General features: G+C 40.1%; 1 long non-coding RNA gene across 1 annotated transcript; it reads right to left on the bottom strand.

The window, feature by feature from the left end:
- Positions 1 to 4,529: 4,529 nt before the first annotated feature.
- Positions 4,530 to 12,729, bottom strand: LOC122460140. The gene is made up of 3 exons (XR_006281239.1): positions 12,717 to 12,729; positions 10,374 to 10,376; positions 4,530 to 4,672 (listed from the first exon to the last, which is right to left on the bottom strand). It is a non-coding gene; the product is annotated as an uncharacterized LOC122460140 (long non-coding RNA).
- Positions 12,730 to 13,503: the final 774 nt, after the last annotated feature.

Here is a 13,503-nt window from a genome sequence, read left to right as displayed (position 1 = left end):
GTGTCATGGAACACAAATATAAAAGTTTCCTCCAAGGTTGCTGCATCTGAATTCAAATCATATGAATGAAATTTGTCCATCACTATATTGAGTTCAGCTTGAAAACTACTCCACAGAGAAAAGTCCTCCTTTAAAAAGGAAATATAAAGAAAATAGCCCTGCATTCCCATCAAATAAATAATTCTTCTGCAGTGTACTTACATCTCCACGCAATGTTAGGTCAGGTGTTTGGATGACTTATAGTAGGAGTGATCAAGATGGAAGAACATGTTTGTCTTACTACCTTGTAGAGCTTGCAAAGGCTGTTAATGCTTCTTGTCAAGGTCATTTTAAACATCAGTTATCACAAAGTAGCAAGCAGTCTCACTCGCACATCTAGTACAGGTAGGCAGCTAATTCTTTGCATCTGTAAGAACATAAAACCCACTAAAGCTGATACATGCTTACTGCTTTTCTGATTATTAACGTATATCAGACCTATTTGCATGGATGATCTGAGTTTGTATGTATGTGTCTGTGTTGAAAATATATATACCTATTTTTGGGAGAGAGAGAAAAATTTAAAGGTATTCACTCCCACTGAATGATGTAATGAAGGTGTATGCAAAACTTTTCGATCAGTGTTACAATCAAATTCCAAATAGGATGGTGACACCATTAAAATTTGGTGTCATAAAGATGTTGTTGGAAATGTACTAGTGTTGATTGAATAGGTCCTGGTAAGCTTGCCTGGATGCTCATGTGATAATGGCCCCATGAATTTAGAAAAGTACAATAGGCTTTAAAAACATCTGCCTTGGGATGTCCCTGCCACTGACTGCATATTTCTACTTAAATATCCACAGGAGCCTTTAACACATTTTATGGCTTCAACAAGGAAGAGTTTGAAATGAAGTTGCAATAATGATTTTCACAGAGTTGATATCAGGCATGTTCTCCAAAAAATAAGCTTTCAGGTTGAGCTTTGAATATACAAGAGGTCAGGAATATACATTGATTGAAGCATTTAAATTCTCTATTAGAGATTTATCTTGTTTTATTATTCAGCACTGTCTGTTTTCCAGGAATTCCAATTTGATTTTAAACCATAAACTTCTATTATATTCACTTGCTAATCCCAGCAGTGAATAGTTCAATCAATACCTGATTGGAAAGATTTGTGAGAATTCCACTTTCCAGAGACTGATTCAAAGGTCTAATCTCAAGGATAGTAGTCATCCTTAACATGCAAATTACTGTAGAAATTCAAATAATGTCACTCCAGTATTTGCAGTATTCCCTATAGTATGTAAACACTGAGATAACTGTATCTAAGGCAAATGTAGCAGATTTAAAATGTTTACCAATGTAAGTGGTTGCCATTACATGGTAAATATTTACTGAGAACAACTCCCATGACATACTGCATCCGCGGCTCAGAAGCACATGGTTTAATGTTGAAATGGGACAAAACTAAACATTTTGATTCGGGAATGTTGAAATGTTGTTTCAACCAAAAACATAAAAATGGAGTTTTAACATTTCCAGACTGAAGATTTTTGGTAATTGGGCGAGAAGTTGTAATTTTCTGCAGAAAGGATACACTTCTTGCAATGAAATAGAAAACTTTCAACCTGCCCTACATATGTGGGTTTGCTGACCAGTTTGGATGGGGCCCACTCATATGATATAAGTGCATTCAGAACTCTTCTAGTCTAGGTCCTGATGTTGCATAGTTTAAGTGTTGTTGTGGTACAGGTTCGCCTTGCCTGGTTGGTCGGCCAAACATTGCCACAAACCAATTACACTTAGTTTGAACTCTGGTGTAGACTGGGCTGTACATGGAATACTAAAAGAAGAACCTAGCGCCTTATGAATTTCCTTTTAAGGATGGCACTAAAACGGTGTGTTGGATGGAAAATTTACCCTCACTGCAAGGTGGTGCAGTAGCTCCCTCTTGTGGAGACGCCCCATGAGTTGTCTGCAAAGTGCTGCAGCCCCATCAACCAGTATGGGAAATAAGGATATGGGCTGTTAAACTTCTCCAGCAGCAGGTTAGCTTCTCACATTTCCCAGAGGAAGGAATGAGTGGATAATTTGACACAAGTCCTTTCCACCCTTTCCATATTTCTTGCTACCCTCACAAGCACTCTTGTAATTTAACTGTCTGTTCTGGGCCACGGTGCTTGAAGCACCACAGGTCTGGCAGGAGTACTCTGAGAAAAACGAGGCTTACACAAAGCTGTGAGTTATTGGCTTTATTGAAGGTTAGTGACCCACCCGCAATGGGGACTCCAAGTGTTGCAGTCACGGAGGCGGGGAACCCAGCACACTGGAGCTTTGCCTGGGAGGGAGTCCAACGGAGGGGCAGACAGTCAGCATTAATAAGCATTACACAAAATCAGCTCATGAATATAAAGTTAGGTGCTTCTTAAAGTGGGGCTTTCTACTATCTGGTGAAGGGCCATGCAAAGCAGCTGTGTCCTTCAAAAACTATCTCTATCCCACAATAACGAAGCAGCTATCTGTGTCCCACAGTAACCTCTTGGCTCGAGAAAGCGGAAGTTCCCTGGCTAGGCCGTAATAAAGTCTTCTGCAGTCCCTTACACTGTCCATTTGTTTTCTTGGTCACAGCCATTTGTCTGCCTGTCCTTAAACACAGCCTTCTAGCCTCCAGGGCTAGAAACTCCCTGAAAAAGCACAAGAACAAATCTGCACAGACACACCCCAGAACCCCGACCTGGGGTATTCCATCTACTACCCAATATCCATAAACCTGGAAATCCTGGACACCCCATCATCTGAGGCATTGGCACCCTAACAGCATGATTGTCTGGCTATGTAGACTCCCTCCTCAGGCCCGACGCTACCAGCACTCCCAGCTATCTTCGAGACACCACTGATTTCCTGAGGAAAAATCCATCGGTTTTCTTCCTGAAAACACCATCCTGGCCACTATGGATGTAGAAGCCCTCTACACCAACATTCCACATACAGATGGACTATAAGCCATCAGGAACAGTATCCCCGATAATGTCATGGCAAACCTGGTGGCTGACCTTTGTGACTTTGTCCTCACTCACAACTATTTCACATTTGGGAACAATGTATACCTTCAAATCAGCGGCACTGCTATGGGTATCCGCATGGCCCCACAGTATGCCAACGTTTTTATGGCTGACTTAGAACAACGCTTCCTCAGCTCTCGTCCCCTAATGCATCTACTCTACTTGCGCTACATTGATGACATCTTCATCATCTGGACACATGGAAAAGAAGATCTTGAGGAATTCCACCATGATTTCAACAATTTCCATCCCACCATCAACCTCAGCCTGAACCAGTCCACACAAGAGATCCACTTCCTGGACACTACGGTGCTAATAAGCGATGGTCACATAAACACCACCCTATATCGGAAACCTACTGACCGCTATTCCTACCTACATGCCTCCAGCTTTCATCCAGACCACACCACACGATCCATTGTCTACGGCCAAGCTCTACGATACAACCGCATTTGCTCCAACCCCTCAGACAGAGACAAACACCTACATGATTTCTATCAAGCATTCTTACAACTACAATACCCACCTGCTGAAGTGAAGAAACAGATTGACAGAGCCAGAAGAGTACCCAGAAGTTACCTACTACAGGACAGGCCCAACAAAGAAAATAACAGAATGCCACTAGCCATCACCTTGAACCCCCAACTAAAACCTCTCCAATGCATCATCAAGGATCTACAACCTATGATGAAGGACCCATCAGTCCCACAGATCTTGGGAGAGAGGCCAGTCCTTGCTTACAGACAGCCCCCCAACCTGAAGCAAATACTCACCAGCAACCACATACCACACAACAGAACTGCTAACCCAGGAACCTATCCTTGCAACAAAGCCCATTGCCAACTGTGTCCACATATCTATTCAGGGGACACCATCATAGGGCCTAATCACAACAGCCACAATATCAGAGGCTCGTTCACCTGCACATCTAACAATGTGATATATGCCATCATGTGCCAGCAATGCCCCCCTGCCATGTACATTGGTCAAACTGGGCAGTCTCTAATAAAAGAATAAATGGACACAAATCAAATGTCAAGAATTATAACATTCAAAAACCAGTTGGAGAACACTTTAATCTCTCTGGTCACTCGATTACAGACCTAAGAGTGGCTATTGTTTAACAAAAAAACTTCCAAAACAGACTCCAATGAGAGACTGCTGAATTGGAATTAATTTGCAAACTGGATACAATTAACTTAGGCTTGAATAGAGACTGGGAGTAGATGGGTCATTACAAAAAGTAAAACTATTTCCCCATGTTATTTCCCCCCTCCCACACCGGCAACTGTTCCTCAGACATTCTTGTCAACTGCTGGAAATGGCCCACCTTGATTATCACTACAAAAGGTTTTCTTCCTTCCCCACCCCCTCCTCCTGCTGGTAATAGCTCATCTTAAGTGATCCCTCTCCTTACAGTGTGTTTGATATCACCCATTGTTTCATGTTCTCTGTGTATATAAATCATCTCCCCACTGAATTTTCCACGGAATGCATCCGATGAAGTGAGCTGTAGCTCACGAAAGCTTATGCTCAAATAAATTTGTTAGACTATAAGGTGCTGCAAGTACTCCTTTTCTTTTTGCGAATACATACGAACACGGTTGCGACTCTGAAATTTGTAACTAATGAGTTAGAGATTTTTTTTCTTTACTCATCTGTTAAGATTCAGGTGCTGTTTCAAACACTGACATGTCCATGTGGGCCAGGATTCAACTGTCTATATGATCTCGTGACTCACTGCAGAATTACCATTTGTAGAAGCACTTGTTTGGAAAGTGTGATCACATGTCCTCTTGATGCTAAGCATGTGTCACCTTCTGCAGGTGATGCAGTACTTCTGGAAAAGACAATTAAGCATAAAAAGCTGTGAGGCAATTTTAACATGCCCATGGGGAAAAGGTATGAAAGATACTACAGAGCTCTAAAATTAATATGAAAGATTTTCTCTCCAAAAAGGACTCTTATCTAATGCTGGTTTCACAGCTGCAGAGCTTTTCATTTAGCATGGTTTTTGTATTTCATGGCTAAGTTGTTTACAATCTCTCTGAAGGTTTGTTTGTTCCATAGCAGGGACTGAATATTGACAGGAGAGAAAAAAAAAAGGCAAAAGCTTATATTTCTGTTGAAGTCTAGCTAGTTGGGACCCAGAAGCTGGTGAAATGGGTTTTGAGCCTATACAATAATTGTATATCATAATCAAGGATGTTATGCAAGATTGTGCAAATAATAGTTCCATTTGAAGAATTATAGAATTATCCTGTCTTGTCAGCATTAAGTAATATTCTAATGCAAGAATGGTAGTCCAGATGTGCAGACTTAATATTGTCAATCAAATATCATCTGGGACTATTTATCAAAACAAAGCAAGAGTGTTTCAAAAATAATTTTGTGGATAGTTGTCAACTTAATTATTTTGGTTCTTTCACATTGCTTTAGTTAAGCATAAGCATGAAAAGGTCTTTACTCTAAATCAGAAAAACAAAACTGATTACACATCTTGTGACTGTGGATACAAATGTAATGACTGCATTAAAAATTAAACCTTCAGAAGAGTTTTGCTTCAAAAGTGAACATACTTTTGAAACTGTAAAGTATGCAGATAAAATGTCACATAGGAATTTGGAAAAAAAGACTCTTTTATACCTCCAAATAGAAAGGATTCGCATCTTGCTTTGAATAGCAATGACTCGTTTCAGTGGAACCTTTTGAAAACTTTCAGAATGCTTTAAAAATACGGATTCATGTTATGTACACAGGGCAATCCCAGTCTTGTAAGGTGCTGAGTGCCTTTTATGAGGTACTGAGTATGACAGAAGCCACTGTAGTTACTTGATACTGACCCTTGTTATGTGACAGGGGATTTAGCCTAAGAAACCCTGACTCAAGTCAGGTGATTAGGAACAGGAAATAAAATTCATTTGTCTTTAACCAGTACTCCTGGTACCCCATTATTATTACACTGAGTGCTCTCAACTCCCACTGACTCACAGGATGATCAGTGCTATTGAATGATGAATGGAAACATATTGTTTTGGCTTGTTGATTATTGATCCAAAATGAAATGTTTCATTTTGGGAAGGGTTCATCTCCTTGTCTGCCTGAATTGCAGCTGTACCTCAAGTGAGATGTAGAGCCAGGTCCCTTATGCCCCAGTCTTGTATCTGGTGAGATTATTGTCCGCCTGACCAGAAATAAAACCTTTCATTTAGAGTTTCCATGACAGAGAAGTCCACCAAAATAAATATTTTCCATAGAAAAATTTGATTTTGCTGGGACCCCATTTTGAGATGAGAAAATATTTTGTTTGAAATTTTTCAACCAATTCTAGTCTAATTCTAAAGCCTAATTGCCAGAGATCCATTTAAAAAAATCACTGTCATAAGATGACTAAAGGGCCAGAGAATTGATAAATAGGGAGATTGAACTCTTGATGTAACCCTTTCAGGATAGAGGCATTTTTATGTGTCGTTGAAAGGAAATTTGCCTTGCTTCTCTTTGGACTATTCCTGTTCTTTAGTAGTGCATTCCAAAATCTATGATTCTCCAGCATTTCAAATGGCTCGGAAGGAGGTGCTATTAGCCTCAGAGCCTGAGTGTGTGACCTCTCTTTCTGCCTCTGTAAAAGAAATATCTGCTGCAGAAAGTCATTTGCCAGTGCAGGTAGATTATTTGCTCTGAGACAATAAATTAGAATGTCTTCAGTCTGACAGCAGGAGATGAGGTTCTGCTTGTGACTGGATCAACCACCTGGTTCTCTCATCATGGGATCTCTGCAATGAAAAATCAAGATGTGTGCTGCTAGCTCACTTCATCTTTTGTCTGGCAGTAATTGCCACAGATGTAAAATCCATGTTTCCTAAACAGATAAGGATTTAGAGGGTTGATAAGAAATGTCCAAAGAAAGATCAAAGTCCTGGTCTAAGGAAGCTGAAAATGAGGCATGGTCTATGAAAGATACGAGCAGTTTAGTAGAGAAAAGGGGGTGGCATGTTGCAGAGCAGGCTGAAATGATGAAGTAAGAGTTGAGGATGTAGTTGGCAAGTGAGATTCCAGTCCAAAGATAAATATGTAATGTTAATACCTATAACTCATTGTTGGGAGCTCTATCTAGAAGGTTTCTGCATACCTCCAGATAAGTTTGTTGTGCCCTATAAAGGTTCATGTTCCTTGAAACTTAATTTGGTGAGGGTCTTTTAGGCACTGTGTAATTCTAGGCAACACTGAAGAGGTTTATATACTCTGTAGATAGTGTAATTTTCAGACGTTGTTATATTGGGATTATGTGAGATTTGGGATCACCACCTGAAAATGTAAAACCAATCTCTGAATTTAGCAGGACATGAAGTGTGGGTTTTAGGGAGGCAATACTAGTTTTTTCTCTCTATATATGTATTAATAAATGACGTAAAACTGTGGTATATGGATCTGGAACACAGATAAGTTAGGGAAAGTACCCTAATTACTCTGCCCTCAAGCCACTGATCAAAGCAGTGTACAGAAGCATGTGGCCAAGCATACCAATAGTTGGGGCTGCCTCTGTGACGGAATATATCCCTGTATTCACACTATTGTAATAATCTTTGTACAAGGTATGCCTTGTAAGGTATCATTTGAAAACTACTCCTGGGGGAATTCTGTGCCACTGCACAATGCAGAATTTGCATAGAATTAATGTTCTGTGCAGAATTTCATGTTTTCCCCTCAGAACTGGGGCTGCAGAACAGCTGGTGGCCATTAGGGGCTGCTGGACTCTGCAGAGCCCAGCTCTCCAGTTCACAGTGAATGGACCTCCCAGTCCAGTGTGGATGGAGGCTCTGCATGCCCTAGCTGATTAGCTTGATTCTCATCCACCCATGAACAGGAGAGGGTTTGAGAAACCCAGCTCTGGCAAAGGGTGAGGAAGGGCTGGGCTGCACTGTACCATGTCCCCCAGCAGGACAGTAAAGAAGCTGGGAGGAGTAAAGGCTCTGGGGAGGGTGGGTGGGTGGAGGGGTGTCTGGGCTCTGGGGGTGCCCTGTAGGTGGGCTTTGGGGGGGCCCCCACAACCCCCGCAGCACTCCCCAACTTTCATAGGCGTTTCTTTAACTCTCTACTCCTCGAGGAATCTTTTTGTCATTGTCTGTATTGTTAACATACTTGTTGACAAGTATTTTGATATAAATTACCAAAATAATTGAAACTAGAGTGATTATATTCTGTTATTTTGACAAATAAAATATACAGAATTTTGCAGAATTTTTAATTTTTTGGCATTCCCTCAATAGAAAACTCATAATTTGCTGGTCAGTATTGTCCTGAAAAAATGTGTGGCAACACTGTATGTGAAGTTATAAGATTTCCCTATATGATGTCAAAAACATGTTTCAAACAGTACAGCCCTGCCCAAAGAGAAGTCAGCACACAGGTCTGTCTTAGACAAAGGAATGTGTGCGTGCCTTAATTTGCATTTAATCAATAAACAGAGTAATCAAGCAGGAAGGGAAAGAAAGGACGCTCAAACAGGTGAAGAAAAACAGCAGGGAATGTCCTTCCACACAGACACTTTGTCTCTCGGTTTTCAGCTGGAAATGTTTTTCAAGGTATCTGGAACTATAAAAAGCAGGGCCAAAGACCTCAAGTCACCCCTCTTTCTCTCCCTGGCTACCTCATTCTCTGCACCTCAGAAGACCAAAGGAAACAGCTGTTGGTTTCTGGGGAAGGGGTCCTGGCCTGAAAGTTTGGTCAGTAATCTGCTGGAGCATGCGCTGAGAGAGTCTGCTTTGCAAATAAGATAATTTCTTAAGTAGATACTAATAAGCATTTTATCTGTATTTTTCTTGTAACGATTTCTGACTTTTATGCCTCATTACTTGTACTTGCTTAAAATCTATCTCCTTGAAGTTAAAAAAGTTTATTATCTAATCCATTGTGTTTAGACTGAAGTGTCTGGGTAACTCCATTTAAGATAATAAACTGGCATATTATTTCCTTAAATGAATAACAGACTTAATATATTTGCACTGTCCAGGAAAGGAATGGGCAGTACAAGACGCACATTTCCAGGGGAAGATCTGGTACTGGTGTGTGTTGGGGGTTATCCTGCAGTATAACTATGGCTGGTGAGAACCAGAGTATAGCTGGTAGGCTGCAGTTAGACACAGACACTCAGGGTGTCGCTTGCATGCTGGCAGGCTGTTTGTGAGGAGCCCAGGTGGAAGTTACTACAACAAAGAATTGTAAGGCACCCAAGATTGCAGGACAGGGGGGACACAGGCCCCCAGTAGGCTGGATTGTGCCCTTGTATGTCACAGCCTCCTATAGTGAAAAGTTGATAAAAATGTTTCTGAAGTTATAAGTGTATTTACATCTGCCCCAGATACCTCTCACTTAGAGCCAGATGAGCCCATTCTAGAGTTCACATTCCTTTTCATGAGTTTCCTATCTAAATAACTGAGAGTTCAGTGACAAGTCCCCACTCAAAGGCTCAGACACCACTCTTTTCTTCTTGTTGTGATCTTTAATTCACAGATAAAAATGTCTTTGAAGATTTCAAAGCATTTGAAGTTCCCAGGCAAAGCTTCTACCTGGTTAAGATTATCATTTCCACCTTAACATATTCATTGTGCTAGAGTGAAAAACAAACCCATTATATATATGTATTATATCTATATCTAGTGTATATATATATATTACATTATAAACATAATAGTGTATTATAATTGAATTTCAGTTTCTTCCTTTCCCCTCATATTTTGAGTCCTTTCTTCTATTTATTTAACTGTTGCAGAATGTACATGTTAAAGGATATAATTTCTTTACGTTTAAAATAACTTCTGAAGCCATACTCAGAAGTGTGGTAGGCCTTCCTGGCTTGTTTGTAGTAACTCAAGATGGCTGATGTTGTCTTGTGCAGGTTCCAAGGTCTCTACCATCACAAAGATGAAGCCTGGGTGGGAATACAGCCTTTTTTCCATTGCAGAGGGGCACACAAGGGAGCACTTATCTTCAGGTGGCTTAGGTCATGGGGGTGAGTAAAGTGCTGGGATGTCACCGGTTTGGTTTATATTTTGTTTTGAACTAATTTCCTTGCAATGGCTAGAATTTAATTTTTTTCCTTATTCCCTTTCAGTTACTACTGTTTTGATATCTATTTGCATCCTGTGAAGCTGGATTTTCTGGTTTGAATTTTGCCCCCTTCTTCTCCCTCCCCTACTACTTTGGAAGCTTTTGTGTTGTATCTGATTTTTTGTTGTTGTTATTGGGGGAAAGGAGTTAGTCTCCACATGCTGTGGGCTTTGTGGGCTCATTGCCAGAATTGTTTCTCCTTTGATGGAAAAGAGGCACAATCTGGACATAGTGAAGTGAAAGAAAATTCTTTATTTAGGATGCTGGGCACACACAGACTGTGTGGCTCCCTAGCTCTCAAACTCACAGCCATCATCCTCATTCTTGTGCTAAAGGGTCTTTCTAAAAACTGGTCCAAATGAGTAGTCATGGAATAGGTTACTGACTACATGGCAATATCATATTTAATCAGAAGAGACAAGAACCATCCTTTTGGGAGATCTTAATTTGTTGTATTGATCAATCCCTAGAAAATTCAAGGGCAAAAGCAATGATGTCTCCTGGGTCAAGAAGCTTTGTCAACAAATCTATCACTGCTTCCAATCCCTGATCCTGTGCCATTTGACATGGATTTCATAGTGAAAAGAGTGTAATTAGAATAGTTTCACTTGCATTTGTTGGTTTTGTTGCTACTGGCAGAGCATTTAATGGGAACTTGAAATTCACAGTTTATGAACATCCTCCATCATTAGTGCACTGCATGAAATTAATACTTTAATATAAGTAGAAAAATACAGTTTAATAGTAAGGTACTGACAACAGCCACTCATGGACAGCTTTGTTAGTTTAATGATGTTTTTTACAAATGAGAAAATTAAGATCTGCTGCCACACAGCTCTGCCGGTTGCCTGCCATCTATAGTAAATCATTGCCGGCTCATGGACCAGTCTAATCATCTTCTCGTTGAATAAGCAGTGTTCATCAGCTGAACATATACTGCAGTAATGATCTAATAACACAAGAATATAGGCTTTCACCAAGTTTTTTTGTTCATTATAATGAGGCAGGGGGAAGCTACTTTTCCATTCTTATAACGATTTCACTGGCAATCAGAGGCAATGTAATTAAAAAGGAATAACAAAAGAGAGAAAGTTTCTGCATGCCAAACATAATCTCAGCCATGAGTCTTCAAACAAAAATGGAATGAAATTTCGAAAGTTATGCACCAAAAATAGAACTTCAATATTAAACTAAAGACTAAGTCTGATGCTTTCTGATGTTACATTGCTTTTATGCTGGTATAACTTCATTGATTCCCTCTGTATACCAGGAAATTTGCTTCTTTCCACTCCTATGACACCAGGCTCTGGTCAAGTATTGCAAACCATCTCTAAATGCCAGTGGAGTATTCATGTTTACTGAAATTAATACCTGTCTCATACATTCAGCTAATACACACACACACACACACGTTAACCATATAAATTCTCTATTGGTATACAAGTAGGGGCTACAGTTAATCAAATAATTGATTTTTCCGTTTGATAACAGTCCCAAAATATTTGATTTCGATCAACTAAATCAGAGAATTTTTCAGAATTTTTGATGAATCAAAAAAGTCCATTTTGGATTGAATGAAACATTGCATTTGATCTGAAACAGTTAATTTCTGAGCATGTTTAGTCTGTGGATGAGAAGAATGAGGGGGGATTTGATAGCTGCTTTCAACTACCTGAAAGGGGGTTCCAAAGAGGATGAATCTAGACTGTTCTCAGTGGTAACAGATGACAGAACAAGGAATAATGGTCTCAAGTTGCAGTGGGGGAGGTTTAGGTTGGATATTAGGAAAAACATTTTCACTAGGAGGGTGGTAAAACACTGGAATGAATTACCTAGGGAGGTAGTGGAATCTCCTTCCTTAGAAGTTTTTAAGGTCAGGCTTGACAAAGCCCTGGCTGGGATGATTTAGTTGGGAATTGGTCCTGCTTTGAGCAGGGGGTTGGACTAGATGACCTCCTGAGGTCTCTTCCAACGCTGATATTCTATGATTCTATGATTTATTTTTAAAGGGCTAGATTAACGAAACAGCCAGAAGATGTGATGCCTTCCTTACAACCTTTAGCCCAGTGATGGTAGCAACTTACCCTTACGAACTTTTGTCTAGTAGTTAGAGCACTCACCTGGAATGTAGGAGACCCAGGTTTGAATAATTGTTTAGGAAGAGAGAGTTAAATTTATGTCTTTTCTGTCTTAGTTGAGTGGCCTAACCACGAGGCTACATGGAATTCTGGCATGGCATTCTCTCAGTCGCCCCTATTTAAGCTGTTCCACTTGGTATCAAATACCTGAATAGTCACTGGGCCAGAAAGAGAAAGTGAGAATGAATTTGTAGGCTGGTGGCTCAGGTGCTCACCTGAGAGGAAGGAAACCCAGGTTCCAGTTCACCTGTTCTAATGAATATTTCAAATCTTTGTTTCACAGTGTCACACCATCTGGAATGGCTCACAATCATGAGCCCCTCTGCCATGTATATTGGTCAAACTGGACAGTCTCTAGGTAAAAGAATAAATGGACACAAATCAGACGTCAAGAATTATAACATTCAAAAACCAGTCGGAGAACACTTCAATCTCTTTGGTCACTCGATTACAGACCTAAAAGTTGCAATTCTTCAACAAAAAAACTTCAAAAACGAGAGACTGCTGAATTGGAATTTATTTGCAAATTGGATACAATTAACTTAGGCTTGAATAGAGACTGGGAGTGGATGGGTCATTACACAAAGTAAAACTATTTCCCCATGTTTATTCTCCCCCACCCTCCACTCTTCCTCAGACGTTCTTGTCAACTGCTGGAAATGGCCCACCTTGATTATCCCTACAAAAGGTTTTCACCCCACCCCCGCTCTCCTGCTGGTAATAGCTCACCTTAAGTGATCACTCTGGTTACAGTGTGTATGGTAACACCCATTGTTTCATGTTCTCCATATATATAAATCTCCTCACCGTATTTTCCACTGAATGCATCTGATGAAGTGAGCTGTAGCTCATGAAAGCTTATGCTCAAATAAATTTGTTAGTCTCTAAGGTGCCACAAGTACTCCTTTTCTTTTTTCAAATACAGACTAACATGGCTGCTACTGTCTAACTCCTGTTAAGTTAGTAAGTAATCTAGCTAGAAATGCATTAGACTTCCTTTTGTTTAATGGCTGGTAAAATAAGCTGTGCTGGATGGAATGTATATTCTTGTTTCTGTCTTTTTCTGACTTAAGGTTTTGCCTAGAGGGATTCTCTAAATTTTGAATCTGATTACCCTGTAAAGTATTTACCATCCTGATTTTACAGAGGTTTAATTTTATAGAGCTTTAATTAAAATTCTTCTTTTAAGAATCGGATTGATTTTTCATTGT

The sequence above is a fragment of the Dermochelys coriacea genome, chromosome 5 (genome assembly GCF_009764565.3).
Source record: "Dermochelys coriacea isolate rDerCor1 chromosome 5, rDerCor1.pri.v4, whole genome shotgun sequence".
Lineage (NCBI taxonomy): Eukaryota > Metazoa > Chordata > Testudines > Dermochelyidae > Dermochelys > Dermochelys coriacea.
This window is presented reverse-complemented; position numbering and strand designations above follow the sequence as displayed.